Raw genomic sequence first — 16,702 nt, forward strand, 5'->3', positions numbered from 1 at the left:
TTCCTACTTTATTGACTCTGTCAGGGTACTGACACACAACCCCTTCACTGGTTTCTTGGGCTCAGTGCTAGTAAATGATGCTCAACCTGTCTTCATCATAAGGGAGGTTTCTGAGTCAAAGGTGGACAAGGTGATTAGCTCACTAAAGAACTCTAAAGCCAAAGATGTGTTTGGGATGGACTCTACCTTTCTTAAAAACTACAAAGAGTCACTCATTGGCCCCATTACTAAGGTCACCAACACATCTATTGGTCTCGGGGTGTTTCCAAGGGTATGGAAGTCGGCCATAATAACGGCCATCTTTAAATCAGGCGACCCTGCTGACGTGAGTAACTACAGGCCCATTAGTATACTACCTGTGGTGTCAAAGGTTGTTGAAAAGTGTGTAGCAGAACAACTGATTGCCCACCTCAACAACAGCCCCTTCACATTACATTCCATGCAGTTTGGCTTCAGAGCGAAACACTCCACAGAAACGGCCAACTGCTTTCTTCTGGAAAATGTGAAGTCCAAGATGGACAAAGGGGGCGTTGTTGGGGCTGTGTTTCTGGACCTAAGGAAGGCTTTTGATACTGTTAACCATGAGATTCTCATCACAAAATTGTCCAAGTTCAACTTTTCCCCCGATGCCTTGAGATGGATGAAATCATACCTTGAAGGCAGAACTCAGTGTGTCAGTGAGCAATGAGCTGTCGCCCACTCTTAGCTATGATGTGGGTGTGCCCCAAGGGTCAATACTGGGGCCCCTCCTGTTCAGCCTGTACATTAATGATCTGTCTTCTGTCTGTACTGGGTCTGAAGTTCAAATGTATGCAGATGATACAGTGATATATGTGCATGCAAAGAGCAAACAACAAGCTGCACAAGAACTCACTACTGTAATGGTCCAGGTTACAAAGTGGCTCAGTGACTCGTGTTTGCATCTCAATGTGAAAAAAACTGTTTGCATGTTCTTCACAAAGAGGGCAACAGATGCTACTGAGCCAGATGTCTATGTGTCAGGGGAGAAGCTCCAGGTGGTATCTGATTTTAAGTACCTTGGCATCATACTTGATTCCAACCTCTCTTTTAAAAAGCATGTGAAAAAGGTAATTCAAATAACCAAATTCAACCTAGCTAATTTCCGATTTATACGAAATTGTTTGACTACAGAGGTAGCAAAACTGTACTTCAAATCTATGATACTCCCCCACTTAACATACTGCTTGACTAGTTGGGCCCAAGCTTGCTGTACAACAGTAAGACCTATTCAGTCTGTCTACAAACAGGCTCTCAAAGTGCTTGATAGGAAGCCCAATAGCCATCATCACTGTCACATCCTCAGAAAGCATGAGCTCCTGAGTTGGGAAAATCTTGTGCAATACACCGATGCATGTCTTGTATTCAAGATCCTAAATGGCTTGGCTCCCCCTCCACTCAGTATTTTTGTTAAACAGAAAACCCAAACATATGGCAGCAGATCCACAAGGTCTGCCATGAGAGGTGACTGTGTAGTTCCCCTAAGGAAAAGCACCTTTAGTAAATCCGCTTTTTCTGTGAGAGCTTCCCATGTCTGGAATACACTGCCATCAGACACACATAACTGCACCACATATCACACTTTCACAAAATGCTTGAAGACATGGCTAAAGGTCAATCAGATTTGCTAGCTGTGTGTTGCCGCTTTCCATGTCTGTTGTCTGTAACTTGTGAGGTGTGGAAACACTTTGTTGCTTTTATGAATTTTGTCTTGCTGCTTTTTGTTCTATGTTGCTCTGTCTGTATGCTACGTCTTGCTTGTCCTATGTTGCTATGTCTGTATGCTATGTCTTGTTCTATGTTGCTATTGTCTATATTGTAATTGTTTTTAATAACCTGCCCAGGGACTGCGGTTGAAAATTAGCCGGCTGGCTAAAACCGGCACTTTTACTGAAACGTTGATTAATGTGCACTGTCCCTGTAAAAATAAACTCAAACTCAAACTCAAACTCAAACTTAGAATACGTGGACAACTACAAATACCTGGGTGTCTGGCTAGACTGTAAACTCTCCTTCCAGACTCACATTAAGCATCTCCAATCCAAAATGTAATCTAGAATCGGCTTCCTACACTGCTCAAAAAAATAAAGGGAACACTTAAACAACACAATGTAACTCCAAGTCAATCACACTTCTGTGAAATCAAACTGTACACTTAGGAAGCAACACTGATTGACAATAAATTTCACATGCTGTTGTGCAAATGGAATAGACAAAAGGTGGAAATTATAGGCAATTAGCAAGACACCCCCAAAAAAGGAGTGATTCTGCAGGTGGTGACCACAGACCACTTCTCAGTTCCTATGCTTCCTGGCTGATGTTTTGGTCACTTTTGAATGCTGGCGGTGCTCTCACTCTAGTGGTAGCATGAGACGGAGTCTACAACCCACACAAGTGGCTCAGGTAGTGCAGTTCATCCAGGATGGCACATCAATGCGAGCTGTGGCAAAAAGGTTTGCTGTGTCTGTCAGCGTAGTGTCCAGAGCATGGAGGCGCTACCAGGAGACAGGCCAGTACATCAGGAGACGTGGAGGAGGCCGTAGGAGGGCAACAACCCAGCAGCAGGACCGCTACCTCCGCCTTTGTGCAAGGAGGTGCACTGCCAGCGCCCTGCAAAATGACCTCCAGCAGGCCACAAATGTGCATGTGTCAGCATATGGTCTCACAAGGGGTCTGAGGATCTCATCTCGGTACCTAATGGCAGTCAGGCTACCTCTGGCGAGCACATGGAGGGCTGTGCGGCCCCACAAAGAAATGCCACCCCACACCATGACTGACCCATCGCCAAACCGGTCATGCTGGAGGATGTTGCAGGCAGCAGAACGTTCTCCACGGCGTCTCCAGACTCTGTCACGTCTGTCACATGTGCTCATGTGCTCAGTGTGAACCTGCTTTCATCTGTGAAGAGCACAGGGCGCCAGTGGCGAATTTGCCAATCTTGGTGTTCTCTGGCAAATGCCAAACGTCCTGCACGGTGTTGGGCTGTAAGCACAACCCCCACCTGTGGACGTCGGGCCCTCGTACCACCCTCATGGAGTCTGTTTCTGACCGTTTGAGCAGACACATGCACATTTGTGGCCTGCTGGAGGTCATTTTGCAGGGCGCTGGCAGTGCACCTCCTTGCACAAAGGCGGAGGTAGCGGTCCTGCTGCTGGGTTGTTGCCCTCCTACGGCCTCCTCCACGTCTCCTGATGTACTGGCCTGTCTCCTGGTAGCGCCTCCATGCTCTGGACACTACGCTGACAGACACAGCAAACCTTTTTGCCACAGCTCGCATTGATGTGCCATCCTGGATGAACTGCACTACCTGAGCCACTTGTGTGGGTTGTAGACTCCGTCTCATGCTACCACTAGAGTGAGAGCACCGCCAGCATTCAAAAGTGACCAAAACATCAGCCAGGAAGCATAGGAACTGAGAAGTGGTCTGTGGTCACCACCTGCAGAATCACTCCTTTTTTGGGGGTGTCTTGCTAATTGCCTATAATTTCCACCTTTTGTCTATTCCATTTGCACAACAGCATGTGAAATTTATTGTCAATCAGTGTTGCTTCCTAAGTGTACAGTTTGATTTCACAGAAGTGTGATTGACTTGGAGTTACATTGTGTTGTTTAAGTGTTCCCTTTATTTTTTTGAGCAGTGTATTTCGCAACAAAGCATCCTTCACTCATGCTGCCAAACATACCCTCGTAAAACTGACCATCCTACCGATCCTCAACTTTCGGCGATGTCATTTATAAAATAGCCTCCAACACTTTACTCAAAAAATTAGATGCAGTCTATCACAGTGCCATCCGTTTTGTCACCAAAGCACCATATATTTCCCACCACTGCGACCTGTCCGTTGGCTGGCCATCGCTTCATACTCGTCGCCAAACCCACTGGCTCCAGGTCATCTACAAGTCTCTGCTAGGTAAAGCCCCACCTTATCTCAGCTCACTGGTCACCATAGCAGCACCCACTCGTAGCACGGGCTCCAGCAGGTATATCTCACTGGTCACCCCCAAAGCCCATTCCTACTTTGGCCGCCTTTCCTTCCAGTTCTCTGCTGCCAATGACTGGAACAAACTGCAAAAATCACTGAAGCTGGAGATTCTTATCTCCCTCACTAGCTTTAAGCACCAGCTGTCAGAGCAGCTCACAGATCACTGCACCTGTACATAGCCCACCTGTAAACAGCCCATCCAACTACCTCATCCCCATACTGTATTTATTTATCTTGCCCCTTTGCACCCCAGTATCTCTACTTGCACATTCATCTTCTGCACATCTACCATTCCAGTGTTTAATTGCTATATTGTAATTACTTCGCCACCATGGCCTATTTATTGCCTTACCTCCCTTATCTTACCTCAATTGCACTTTTTGTATATAGACGTTTCTTTTTTTCTACTGTATTATTGGCTGTATGTTTGTTTATTCCATGTGTAACTCTGTGTTGTTGTATGTGTCGAACTGCTGTGCTTTATCTTGGCCAGGTCGCAGTTGTAAATGAGAACTTGTTCTCAACTAGCCTACCTGGTTAAATAAAGGTGAAATAAATCAATTTAAAAAGATCAGAATGTTTAGCTTTGTCACGTTCCTGACCTTATTTCCTTTGTTTAGTCTTTGTTTAGTTGGTCAGGACGTGAGCTGGGTGGGCATTCTATGTTTTGTGTTTCTATGTTGGGTTTGTTGTTTGGCCTAATATGGTTCTCAATCAGAGGCAGGTGTTTGTCATTGTCTCTGATTGGGAACCATATTAAGGTTGCCTGTTTTTACTGTTTGTTTGTGGGTGATTGTTCCTGTTCGTGTGTTCATCTGTTCTGTGTTCCCATGTTCAGGACTGTAGCGTTTTCGGTTCCTTCTGTCAGTTTGTTGTTTTTGTTCGTCGTTTAAATATCCTAATTAAAATATGGATTATCATCACGGTGCATTTTGGTCCTCCTCTCTTTCACCCGAAGACAGCCGTTACAAGCTTGTTGATAAACTATTATTTCTTCACACAGCAGTAGACCTATGTGCGAATGTTCCAAAATACAATTTGCGGTAAAACATCTGTTCTAAAATGCACACCGCACAAGCGGTTTCATGGACAGTAATAGAAATATCCATTCGAAATTTTGAGAGGGGAGATCTAAAGATGTAACAACTATCATGGGTTGCTAATATGACTAGGATAATGCCTTTGGTTGCTAGACAATGAAGGAAAGTTGAATGAAGAACAGGAGAAAGGGAGAATGCATATGAGGAAGTCTTTATAAAATAATTGCCTCCACGTTTCTATGGTGGGATTTTGGCTATAGGCTACTTTGAAGCAAAGAAAGACATGCCTCATAATATGAAGTAAAACACCCAGGTTTAAAACAATAAAGGAATAGGAAAAATTGAGCGACGCTAATGATAGGCCTAACCGTCTTCTGGTAGATGGAAAGGCTTTCCCAAAAACCTTATTAATTAAATGTTAACTAGTTACAAAGTAGCCTATGCCTACCTGGCAAAATTATATCATGATTATTTGCATCTATCCAGTTGTTTTGCAAACTCCATCGCTAGTGCTACAGAAACACTGCAAACCAAACAATAGTGCTAGGTGCCTGCACACTTGAATTAAAGAGTAACTACACTTTCTTTAAAAAATTTGCATTGTAACTGCAGATAACAGTCAGAGTGCAGTACACTGCAGTACACTGCAGTTATTCAGCAATTACTGCGTCCGAAATACCACAGCCTACTGCAGTTACTGCACTTTTACTGCAGTTTCTTTTTTGTACGGGGCCTGTGGGGAAAACAACCTGTGGTCACCTTGGTTATGTCATTGGCTCACTGCAAAAACGTGACATTTTTCAAACGCAATTTTCTTTTTGTCTGCTTATTTTAGTTAATTACAAAACTACATTTAAGAAAAGTACAACATGTCTAAAGATGACGTTTCAACATTGCCTACTACCGAGCGTTCTCACTACTTAGAAAAACATAATATTGTAGGGCTTCCCTCATGCCCCTTTTAATGACGGTGCTAGCAACCACGTGAGTGAGTGCTGGCTAGCTACCGACCTGATACTTCAGGATATTGGCAGTGAGGCCCCTTATCTACTTCGCCAGTCTGATGAACTCGTGGATAGCCAATGCTAACTAGCAGTATTGTGCTAATGCTAGTTAGCAATTGCGCTAGCTCTAGTTAGCAACTTCCTTCAAACTGTACGCAGAGACATAAAAATTGTATCCACGAGTTTATCTGAGTCTCCCTTACAAAAAAATATTGCAGTCAGATTACAGTATAACTGCAGTATGCTGCAAATAGAGTCCAAAAGAGTCCAAAATAACACTGTTTTTTTACTGCAGTAAATTTGCAGTGTACTGCAGTTGACAGTTGAAGTACAGTTGAAGTCGGAAGTTTACATGCACTTAGGTTGAGTCATTAAAACTTGTCAACCACTCTTCAAATTTCCTGTTAACAAACTGTAGTTTTTGCAAGTCGGTTAGGATATCTACTTTATGCATGACAAAGTAATTTTCCAACAATTGTTTACAGACAGATTGTTTCACTGTATCACAATTCCAGTGGGTCAGAAGTTTACATACACTAAGTTGACTGTGCCTTTAAACAGCTTGGAAAAGTTCAAAGGATGTCATGGCTTTAGAAGCTTCTGATAGGCTAATTGACATAATTTGAGTCAATTGGAGGTGTACCTGTGGATGTATTTCAAGGCCTACCTTCAAACTCAGTGCCTCTTTGCTTGACATCATGGGAAAATCAAAGGAAAACAGCCAAGACCTCTACAAGTCTGGTTCATCCTTGGGAGTAATTTCCAAACGCCTGAAGGTACCACGTTCATCTGTACCAACAATAGCACGCAAGTATAAACACCATGGGACCACGCAGCCATCATACCGCTCAGGAAGGAGACACGTTCTGTCTCCTAGAGATGAATGTATTTTGATGCGAAAAGTGTAAATCAATCCCAGAACAACAGCAAAGGACCTTGTGAAGATGCTGGAGGAAACAGGTATAAAAGTATCTATATCCACAGTAAAACGAGTCCTATATCGACATAACTTGAAAGGCCGCTCAGCAAGAAAGAAGCCACTTCTCCAAATACGCCATAAAAAAGCCAGACTACGGTTTGCAACTGCACATGGGGACAAAGATTGCACTTTTTGGAGAAATGTCCTCTGGTCTGATGAAACAAAAATAGAACTGTTTGGCCATTTTGGAGGAAAAAAGGGAGAGGTTTGCAAGCTGAAGAACACCGGCCCAACCGTGAAGCACGGGGTGGCAGCATCATGTTGTGGGGGTGCTTTGCTGCAGGAGGGACTGGTGCACTTCACAAAATAGATGGCATCATGAGGTACGAAATTTCTGTGCATATATTGAAGCAACATCAAGACATCAGTCAGGAAGTTAAAGCTTGGTCGCAAATGGGTCTTCCAAATGGACAATGACCCCTAGCATACTTCCAAAGTTGTGGCAAAATGGCTTAAGGACAACAAAGTCAAGGTATTGGAGTGGCCATCACAAAGCCCTGACCTCAATCCCATGGAAAATTTGTAGACAGAACTGAAAAGCATGTGCGAGCAAGGAGGCCTACAAACCTGACTCAGTTACACCAGCTCTTTAAGGAGGAATGGGCCAAAATTCACCCAACTTATTGTGGGAAGCTTGTGGAAGGCTACCCGAAACGTTTGACCCAAGTTAAACAATTTAAAGGCAATGCTGCCAAATACTAATTGAGTGTACTTCTGACCCACTGGGAATTTGATGAAAGAAACAAAAGCTGAAATAAATCATTCTCTCTACTATTATTCTGACATTTCACATTCTTAAAATAAAGTGGTGATCCTAACTGACCTAAAACAGGGAATTTTTACTTGGATTAAATGTCAGGAATTATGAAAACTGAGTTTAAATGTATTTGGCTAAACTCCCGACTTCAACTGTACATTGAACAGCACATCATGTCACGCGGGACTAGGTGGGCGAAGGAATCAGACGCAGAGAGTTCCACTGGGGAAAAGTGCTCTTTACTTCGGCACACAAAATGATAAGCCCAACAATACAGGGCGCGGACAACAACGTGACAACCCAAAAAACACAGGGTGCCAAGTTTAAGAAAATAAATCCACCTCTACCTAAAACGCACACACGTAACATAAAGACAATCCCGCACAAAACAAGGGTGGGTCCACCTACTAAAAATAGGGAAGCTCATTAAACCAAACAACAGAAACACAGGTGAAACTAATAAGACAAAACAAACAGACAAACGAAAAAGGGATCGGTGGCGGCTAGTAGGACGGTGACGACGACCGCCGAGCACCGCCCGAACAGGCAGGGGAGCCAACTTCGGCGGAAGTCATGACAGCAGGGTGGAAAAAGTATGTGAACCCTTGGATTTAATAACTGTGAATGTTTAAATGACGTATTCAATATAGACAAGAAAAATACAATAATTTGTGTGTTATTAGTTTAAGCACACTATGTTTGTCTATTGTTGTGTGTCACACCCTGATCTGTTTCACCTGTCTTTGTGATTGTCTCCAACCACCTTCAGGTGTCACCCGTTTTCCCCATTAGTCCCTGGGTATTTATTCCAGTGTTCTCTGTTTGTCTGTCAGTTTGTCTTGTCAAGTCACCCAGCGTGTTTTTCCGTGCGCCTGATTTTTCTTATCGCCCTTTTGCTAGTCCTCCCAGGTTTGACCCTTGCCTGCCTTGACTCTGAACCCGCCTGCCTGACCATACTGCCTGATTAAATTGTTTCTTCCCCTCATCAATCTACACACAATAGCCCATAATGACAAAACAAAAACAGGTTTCTAGAAATGTTTTGCAAATGTATTAAATAAAAACCCTGGAAATATACATTTACATAAGTATTCAGACCCTTTACTTAGTACTTTGTTGAAGCACCTTTGGCTGCGATTACAGCCTTGAGTCTTTTTTGTATGATGCTACAAGCTTGGCACACCTGTATTTGAGGAGTTTATCCCATTCTTCTCAGCAGATCCTCTCAAGCTCTGTCAGGTTGGATGGGGAGCGTCACTGCACAGCTATTTTCAGGTCTCTCCAGAGACGTTCGATCGGGTTCAAGTCCGGGCTCTGGCTGGGCCACTCAAGGACTATAAGGGCACAAGGCGAGACCCAGATGCAGACGGGAGGCAGATGGTTAGAGTCCAAGATGTTTATTAACACTCCAAAAGGGAAGAGAATGTTCGTGGACTGGCAAAAAGTCAAAACCAGTTCACAGTTCCAAAAGGTACCTAATGGCAGGCAAGCTCGAGGTCAGGGCAGGCAGAATGGTCAGGCAGGCGGGAATGAAGTCCAGAAAAATAGGCAAAGGTCAAAACCGGGTTGACTAGTAAAAGAGAATAGAAAAGCATGGGAAAAACATGCTGGTTGACTTGAACATACAAGACGAACTGGCACAGAGAGACAGGAAACACAGGGATAAATACACCAGGGAAAATAAGCGACACCTGGAGGGGGTGGAGACAATCACAAGGACAGGTGAAACAGATCAGGGCATGACAAGGACATTCAGAGACTTGTCCCGAGCCACTCCTGCGTTGTTTTGGCTGTGTGCTTAGGGTCGTTGTCCTGTTGGAACATGAACCATTTGCTCCAGTCTAAGGTCTTGAGCGCTCTGGAGCAGGTTTTCCACAAGGATCTCTCTGTAGTTTGCTCCCTTCATCTTTCCCTCGATCCTGACTAGTCTCCCAATCCAATGCCGCTGAAAGACATCCTCACAGCATGATGCTGCCACCACCATGCTTCACCGTAGAGATGGTGCCAGGTTTCCTCCAGGCGGGATGCTTGGCATTCAGGCCAAAGAGTTCAATCTTGGTTTGATCAGACCAGAGGATCTTGTTTCTCATGGTCTGAGAGTCTTTAGGTGCCTTTTGGCAAACTCCAAGCGGACTGTCATGTGCCTTTTACTGAGGAGTGCCTTCCGTCTGGCCACTCTACCATAAAGACCTGATTGGTGGAGTGCTGCAGATATGGTTGTCCTTCTGGAAGGTTGTGGGTAGGGTACTTGGGAGTGAGGGCTGGGGTGAGGATGGGGCTGGGATTGACGGAGGGGTCACTGGAAGAGGGCGAGGAGTCTAGTCTTTGAGACTGGAAGCGTTTTGTCGAGTCTGTCTGAGGATCAGTCCTCTAGCTTCCTCTATCTGATCCCCTCCTTCTCCACCAGCCCCCCCCCCCCTCCACGGACCCTGGCAGGTGGAAGTGGGGGCGCTTGGTGCGCTCCATGTCACCGTCGAACAGAGAGCTGCTGTCATTGGATGCAGTGAGGTAGGTCTCGCTGCCGGGATGACTGCACTGCAGCGTACATACACCCCCTTCACACACACCTCCCCCTCTCCCTCCCACATAGCACTGACAGCCCTCCTGTGCTGGTGGAGTTATCTGTGAAAATGTGTCTTGGTTAAACCAGATCTAAAATCTTGCGTAATTTGGTCAGAAGCTCATGTTCACGTAGTCTGTCCACGAGAGATTAGTGAAAATAAACAACACTTAAACAAACCCTCTTCATGTCTATATAATGTAATATACTATGTAACAATAACGCACTACTAAATAACTACTCTGTACTAAATCGAGTTCTTCCATTGTGGTCCTGGGGACCTAGAGGGTGTGCAGGAACCTACGGGGCTTTTGTTCCAGCCCAGTACTAACACTCCTGATTCAACTAATCAAAGGTATTATGCTTAGTTGATAAGTTTATTAAGGTGTGTTAGTGCTGGAGAGGATCTAGAACCTGCACACTCTGTGGGTCCCTGGGACCAGGAGTAAAAAACATAGTACTATACTGAACAAAAATATAACAACATGCAATAATTTCAATGATTTTACTGAGTTACAGTTCATAGAAGGAAATCAGTCAATTGAAATACATTCATTAGGCCCTAATCTATTGATTTCACATGACTGGGCAGAGGCTCAGCCATGAGTGGGCCTTGGAGGGCATAGGCCCACCCACTGGGGAGCCAGGCCCAGCCAATCAGAATGAGTTCTTCCCCTCAAAAGGGCTTTATTACAGACAGAAATACTCCTCAGTTTCATCAGCTGTCCAAGTGGCTGGTCTCAGATGATCCTGCAGGTGATGAAGCCGGATGTGCAGGTCCTGATCTGGCGTGGTTACATGTGGTCTGCAGTTGTGAGCCCAGTTGGACGTACTGACAAATTCTCTAAAATTATGTTGGAGGCGGCATATGGTAGATAAATTAACATTCAATTCTCTGGCAACAGCTCTGGTGGACATTCCTGCAGTCAGCATGCCAATTGCCCGCTCCCTCAAAATTGACACATCTGTGGCATTGTGTTGTGTGACAAAACTGCAGATTTTAGAGTGGCCATTTATTGTCCCCAGCACAAGATACACCTGTGTAATGTTCATGCTGTTTAATCAGCTTCTTGAAAAGCCACACCTGTCCGGTGCAATGTGTGGGATCTTTTATTTCTGCTCATGAAACATGGGACCAACACTTTACATGTTCCGTTTATATTTTTGTTCAGTATACATTGATAGTCATGGAAATGATCGGTGGTGGTCATCCAGTAGATATGTGGAGTGAGGAGGTAGGGACTGACTGGTGTTTTTCCCCCTTTGGCCTCTCCCTCAGGCTGGGTGCTGAGGGTCCTCTGGGTGGGCTCGGGCCTGTTAGGAACTGGGTGGATTTCCCTTGTACCTGTAAACAGCCAAACGTCAGGCTGCTGAGACGCTGGGCCTCCCCTGGCTTGGACTGGACACCACCTTCTGCAGCTGACATCATGGCAGTGATTCTCTCCTTACATTTACATTTACATTTAAGTCATTTAGCAGACGCTCTTATCCAGAGCGACTTACAAATTGGTGCATTCACCTTATGATATCCAGTGGAACAGCCACTTTACAATAGTGCATCTAAATCTTTTAAGGGGGGGTGGGGGGGGGGGTTAGAAGGATTACTTTATCCTATCCTAGGTATTCCTTAAAGAGGTGGGGTTTCAGGTGTCTCCGGAAGGTGGTGATTGACTCCGCTGACCTGGCGTCGTGAGGGAGTTTGTTCCACCATTGGGGTGCCAGAGCAGCGAACAGTTTTGACTGGGCTGAGCGGGAACTGTACTTCCTCAGAGGTAGGGAGGCGAGCAGGCCAGAGGTCGATGAACGCAGTGCCCTTGTTTGGGTGTAGGGCCTGATCAGAGCCTGAAGGTACGGAGGTGCCGTTCCCCTCACAGCTCCGTAGGCAAGCACCATGGTCTTGTAGCGGATGCGAGCTTCAACTGGAAGCCAGTGGAGAGAGCGGAGGAGCGTGGTGACGTGAGAGAACTTGGGAAGGTTGAACACCAGACGGGCTGCGGCGTTCTGGATGAGTTGTAGGGGTTTAATGGCACAGGCAGGGAGCCCAGCCAACAGCGAGTTGCAGTAATCCAGACGGGAGATGACAAGTGCCTGGATTAGGACCTGCGCCGCTTCCTGTGTGAGGCAGGGTCGTACTCTGCGAATGTTGTAGAGCATGAACCTACAGGAACGGGCCACCGCCTTGATGTTAGTTGAGAACGACAGGGTGTTGTCCAGGATCACGCCAAGGTTCTTAGCGCTCTGGGAGGAGGACACAATGGAGTTGTCAACCGTGATGGCGAGATCATGGAACGGGCAGTCCTTCCCCGGGAGGAAGAGCAGCTCCGTCTTGCCGAGGTTCAGCTTGAGGTGGTGATCCGTCATCCACACTGATATGTCTGCCAGACATGCAGAGATGCGATTCGCCACCTGGTTATCAGAAGGGGGAAAGGAGAAGATTAATTGTGTGTCGTCTGCATAGCAATGATAGGAGAGACCATGTGAGGTTATGACAGAGCCAAGTGACTTGGTGTATAGCGAGAATAGGAGAGGGCCTAGAACAGAGCCCTGGGGGACACCAGTGGTGAGAGCACGTGGTGCGGAGACAGATTCTCGCCACGCCACCTGGTAGGAGCGACCTGTCAGGTAGGACGCAATCCAAGCGTGGGCCGCACCGGAGATGCCCAACTCGGAGAGGGTGGAGAGGAGGATCTGATGGTTCACAGTATCAAAGGCAGCCGATAGGTCTAGAAGGATGAGAGCAGAGGAGAGAGAGTTAGCTTTAGCAGTGCGGAGCGCCTCCGTGACACAGAGAAGAGCAGTCTCAGTTGAATGACTAGTCTTGAAACCTGACTGATTTGGATCAAGAAGGTCATTCTGAGAGAGATAGCAGGAGAGCTGGCCAAGGACGGCACGTTCAAGAGTTTTGGAGAGAAAAGAAAGAAGGGATACTGGTCTGTAGTTGTTGACATCGGAGGGATCGAGTGTAGGTTTTTTCAGAAGGGGTGCAACTCTCGCTCTCTTGAAGACGGAAGGAACGTAGCCAGCGGTCAAGGATGAGTTGATGAGCGAGGTGAGGTAAGGGAGAAGGTCTCCGGAAATGGTCTGGAGAAGAGAGGAGGGGATAGGGTCAAGCGGGCAGGTTGTTGGGCGGCTGGCCGTCACAAGACGCGAGATTTCATCTGGGGAGAGAGGGGAGAAAGAGGTCAAAGCACAGGGTAGGGCAGTGTGAGCAGAACCAGCGGTGTCGTTTGACTTAGCAAACGAGGATCGGATGTCGTCAACCTTCTTTTCAAAATGGTTGACGAAGTCATCCGCAGAGAGGGAGGAGGGGGGGGGAGGGGGAGGAGGATTCAGGAGGGAGGAGAAGGTGGCAAAGAGCTTCCTAGGGTTAGAGGCAGATGCTTGGAATTTAGAGTGGTAGAAAGTGGCTTTAGCAGCAGAGACAGAAGAGGAAAATGTAGAGAGGAGGGAGTGAAAGGATGCCAGGTCTGCAGGGAGGCGAGTTCTCCTCCATTTCCGCTCGGCTGCCCGGAGCCCTGTTCCTTAACACAGGTATGAGTGTTGATGAGGACAAGGCTGCCTAGTGATATATTGTATAAGGGCAGTGAAGCCAGTGGTACACAGCAAATCCTGTCTGATCAAGGAAGTTGTTATATGGGCATTTCAGTAAACCTGCCTAGTGATATATTTTATAAGGGCAGTGAAGCCAGTGGTACACAGCAAATCCTGTCTGAACTGGTCTAGTCCACTCTGTCTTCCAACTCTGGCTGAGGGAGGGAAGGCCTTGGGCCTATTCACAGCAGAGAGTAGAGGCAGACTGTACACACACACTACCCTAACTGTGGCCAGTGGTGTGCCAGCTGGACCAAAGGGTGTGTTCTGATCCAAAACACACATGAAACCTGCAAATATGTCACCACGCACACACACAGACACACGAACACAAATGCACGCACATGCACGCAGAGACGCAGGCACACACTTAGCCACATCTTCTTAGAAATTATTCTCTACAGCCCAAGGTCATCGACAAATGACAAACCACAGCTTTCTGTCAATTCACACATATAGCATCAGGCAGAGAATATAACTGTAATCATAGAGAGTACAGCTGGAGAAAGGGAGAAATGACACACACACTGCCATCTCGGTCTTCAAGGCTGAAATCACTGTCCATCGTTTCCTGAAAGGCTCTGATGGGACTTTGTTAATGATAGTTACTAGATTAGTTTGGTAATCTGTGTTATGGCCCATTAGCAAGTCCCAGTTCCAGTCAGACAACCACTCCTCCTGTCTCCTACTGTAGGCTATGTCTTCGCCATCCAACGTCTACCTGGGGCGGCAGGTAGCCTAGTGGTTAGAGCATTGGGCCAGTAACCGAAAGGTTGCTAGATCGAATCCCCGAGCTGACGAGGTAAAAATCTGTCGTTCTGCCCCTGAACAAGGCAGTCAACCCACTGTTCCTAGGCCGTCATTGTAAATAAGAATTTATTCTTAACTGACTTGCCTAGTTAAATAAAGGTTAAATAAAAAAAATTAAAAAACAATGTCAACATAAACACAGAAGGTTTACACAATTGAAGCACAAAAACATGCCCAACTTAGGTGCCCCTCTGCCCCTAACATCTCTCCATCACTCCACCCTGCAACCTCTCCACTGGATCCAAACTCCAGTTTGCCTGGAATTCCAGGCCTGCCTCGTTGTGGTCAGCCAGCCAGCATGCACCCCACACACATACAACCCTCTAGCCAGCTCCTAAAGCCCTCCTCTGTAACCACCAGGCCTACACTACATCTCTAGTGGTAACAACTGATTTCCATGCAGTGGTTCCATCAGATTATACTTCCACACAGCAGACACTTGACTACTGGGAGGATTCTGCTGAGCAGAGTGAGAATTACACCATGACATTCGGGGGGGGGGGGGGGGGGGGTGCACGAAAATGTATGGTGCAAATAATAAAGACAATTTAAACTGTAAAAATGAATGACCTTTTAATGTGGCATAAACACAACCAGTTTTGATATTTTCATCTGATTGTCAAACAAATCACTTCAAACAAAGTATTCTACCTGTGCAGATTTGTCCACTCCCAACAAATACCAGCATCCAAACTGAGTGTATACGCGCGCCATTCGGTGAATGGAAATAGACATCTGTTACGAAACGTCAAACAGTGTGCCTAATGACATTCAGCGATTGCGACTGATTAGGCCTAGATGAATTGATGCGTCTTGCTGACAAATGTACCTTTTTTTGTAGCCTGAAAAGTTCGGGACACCTGAAATTGGTCTGAAACGGAATGGTGGATACTTGAAATGCATTTCTGAAAAAGGTGAGTAAATGGTGTTTACTTGCGTTTACCCTCCACCAGGCCTACACCACTGCCGGTAGCCTAACCTCTCAGCCGAGGCAGTTTTACACACATGAACACACACAGAACAGGTAGCCTACATTCAATATAATACATGAGTTGAATCAAAACACGTTTTGCACTCTAGTTCATGAGTCCATAATTCATGAGTTAATACTTGTTACAGTCGTGTTATTTAGGTGATGCGTTACTGCTGATGTGTTCACTTTAGTTTGCATCCTATAGGAGAGCCTGGGATGTAAAGGCTACTTGGGATCATTCGACAACGTACACGTTCAATTTGTTATAATTTGGTACAACTTGTTACTTAAGACCAACCTTGTCTGCCGTTAGCTCTCTGATTTTGATTGTCTGTACCCAGAACCTCATGAGCAGGGCTTCCAGGACGAAACACTTCTCCTTCCAGTCCTCCTGTCCTAGGGCCTCCTCTGCCTTCACCATGCCCCCTGTCCCTTTCTCTGTGGAACACAGGGGTGAGAATTCGAAATCCTATTATCTCAAAGGCTCTTAAAACAATGCCAAACTATCCTTGGCCTTCACCTGATTCTCGCGTGGTTATACTTTCTGATGAGCCTGATAAGCCCATTTCCCAAAATACAGAGATTCGGAAAGTATTCAGACACCTTGATTTTTTCCCCACATTGTTACGTTACAGCCTTATTCTAAAATTGATTAAATAAATTTTTCCCTCATCAATTTACACACAATACCCCATAATGATGAAGCAAAAACAGGTTTAGACATTTTTGCAAATGTATTAAAAATAAAAAACAGAAATACCTTATTTACATAAGTATTCAGAACCTTTGCTATGAGACTCGAAAATTAAGCTCAGGTGCATCATGTTTTAATTGATCATCCTTGAGATGCTTCTACAACTTGATTGGACTCCACCTGTGGTAAATTCATTTGATTGGACATGATTTGGAAAGGCACACACCTGTCTATATAAGGTCCCACAGCTATGAGGTCAAAGGAATTGTCCGTAAAGCACAGAGACAGGATTG

Source organism: Salvelinus namaycush, chromosome 4 (assembly GCF_016432855.1).
Source record: "Salvelinus namaycush isolate Seneca chromosome 4, SaNama_1.0, whole genome shotgun sequence".
Taxonomy (NCBI): Eukaryota; Metazoa; Chordata; class Actinopteri; order Salmoniformes; family Salmonidae; genus Salvelinus; species Salvelinus namaycush.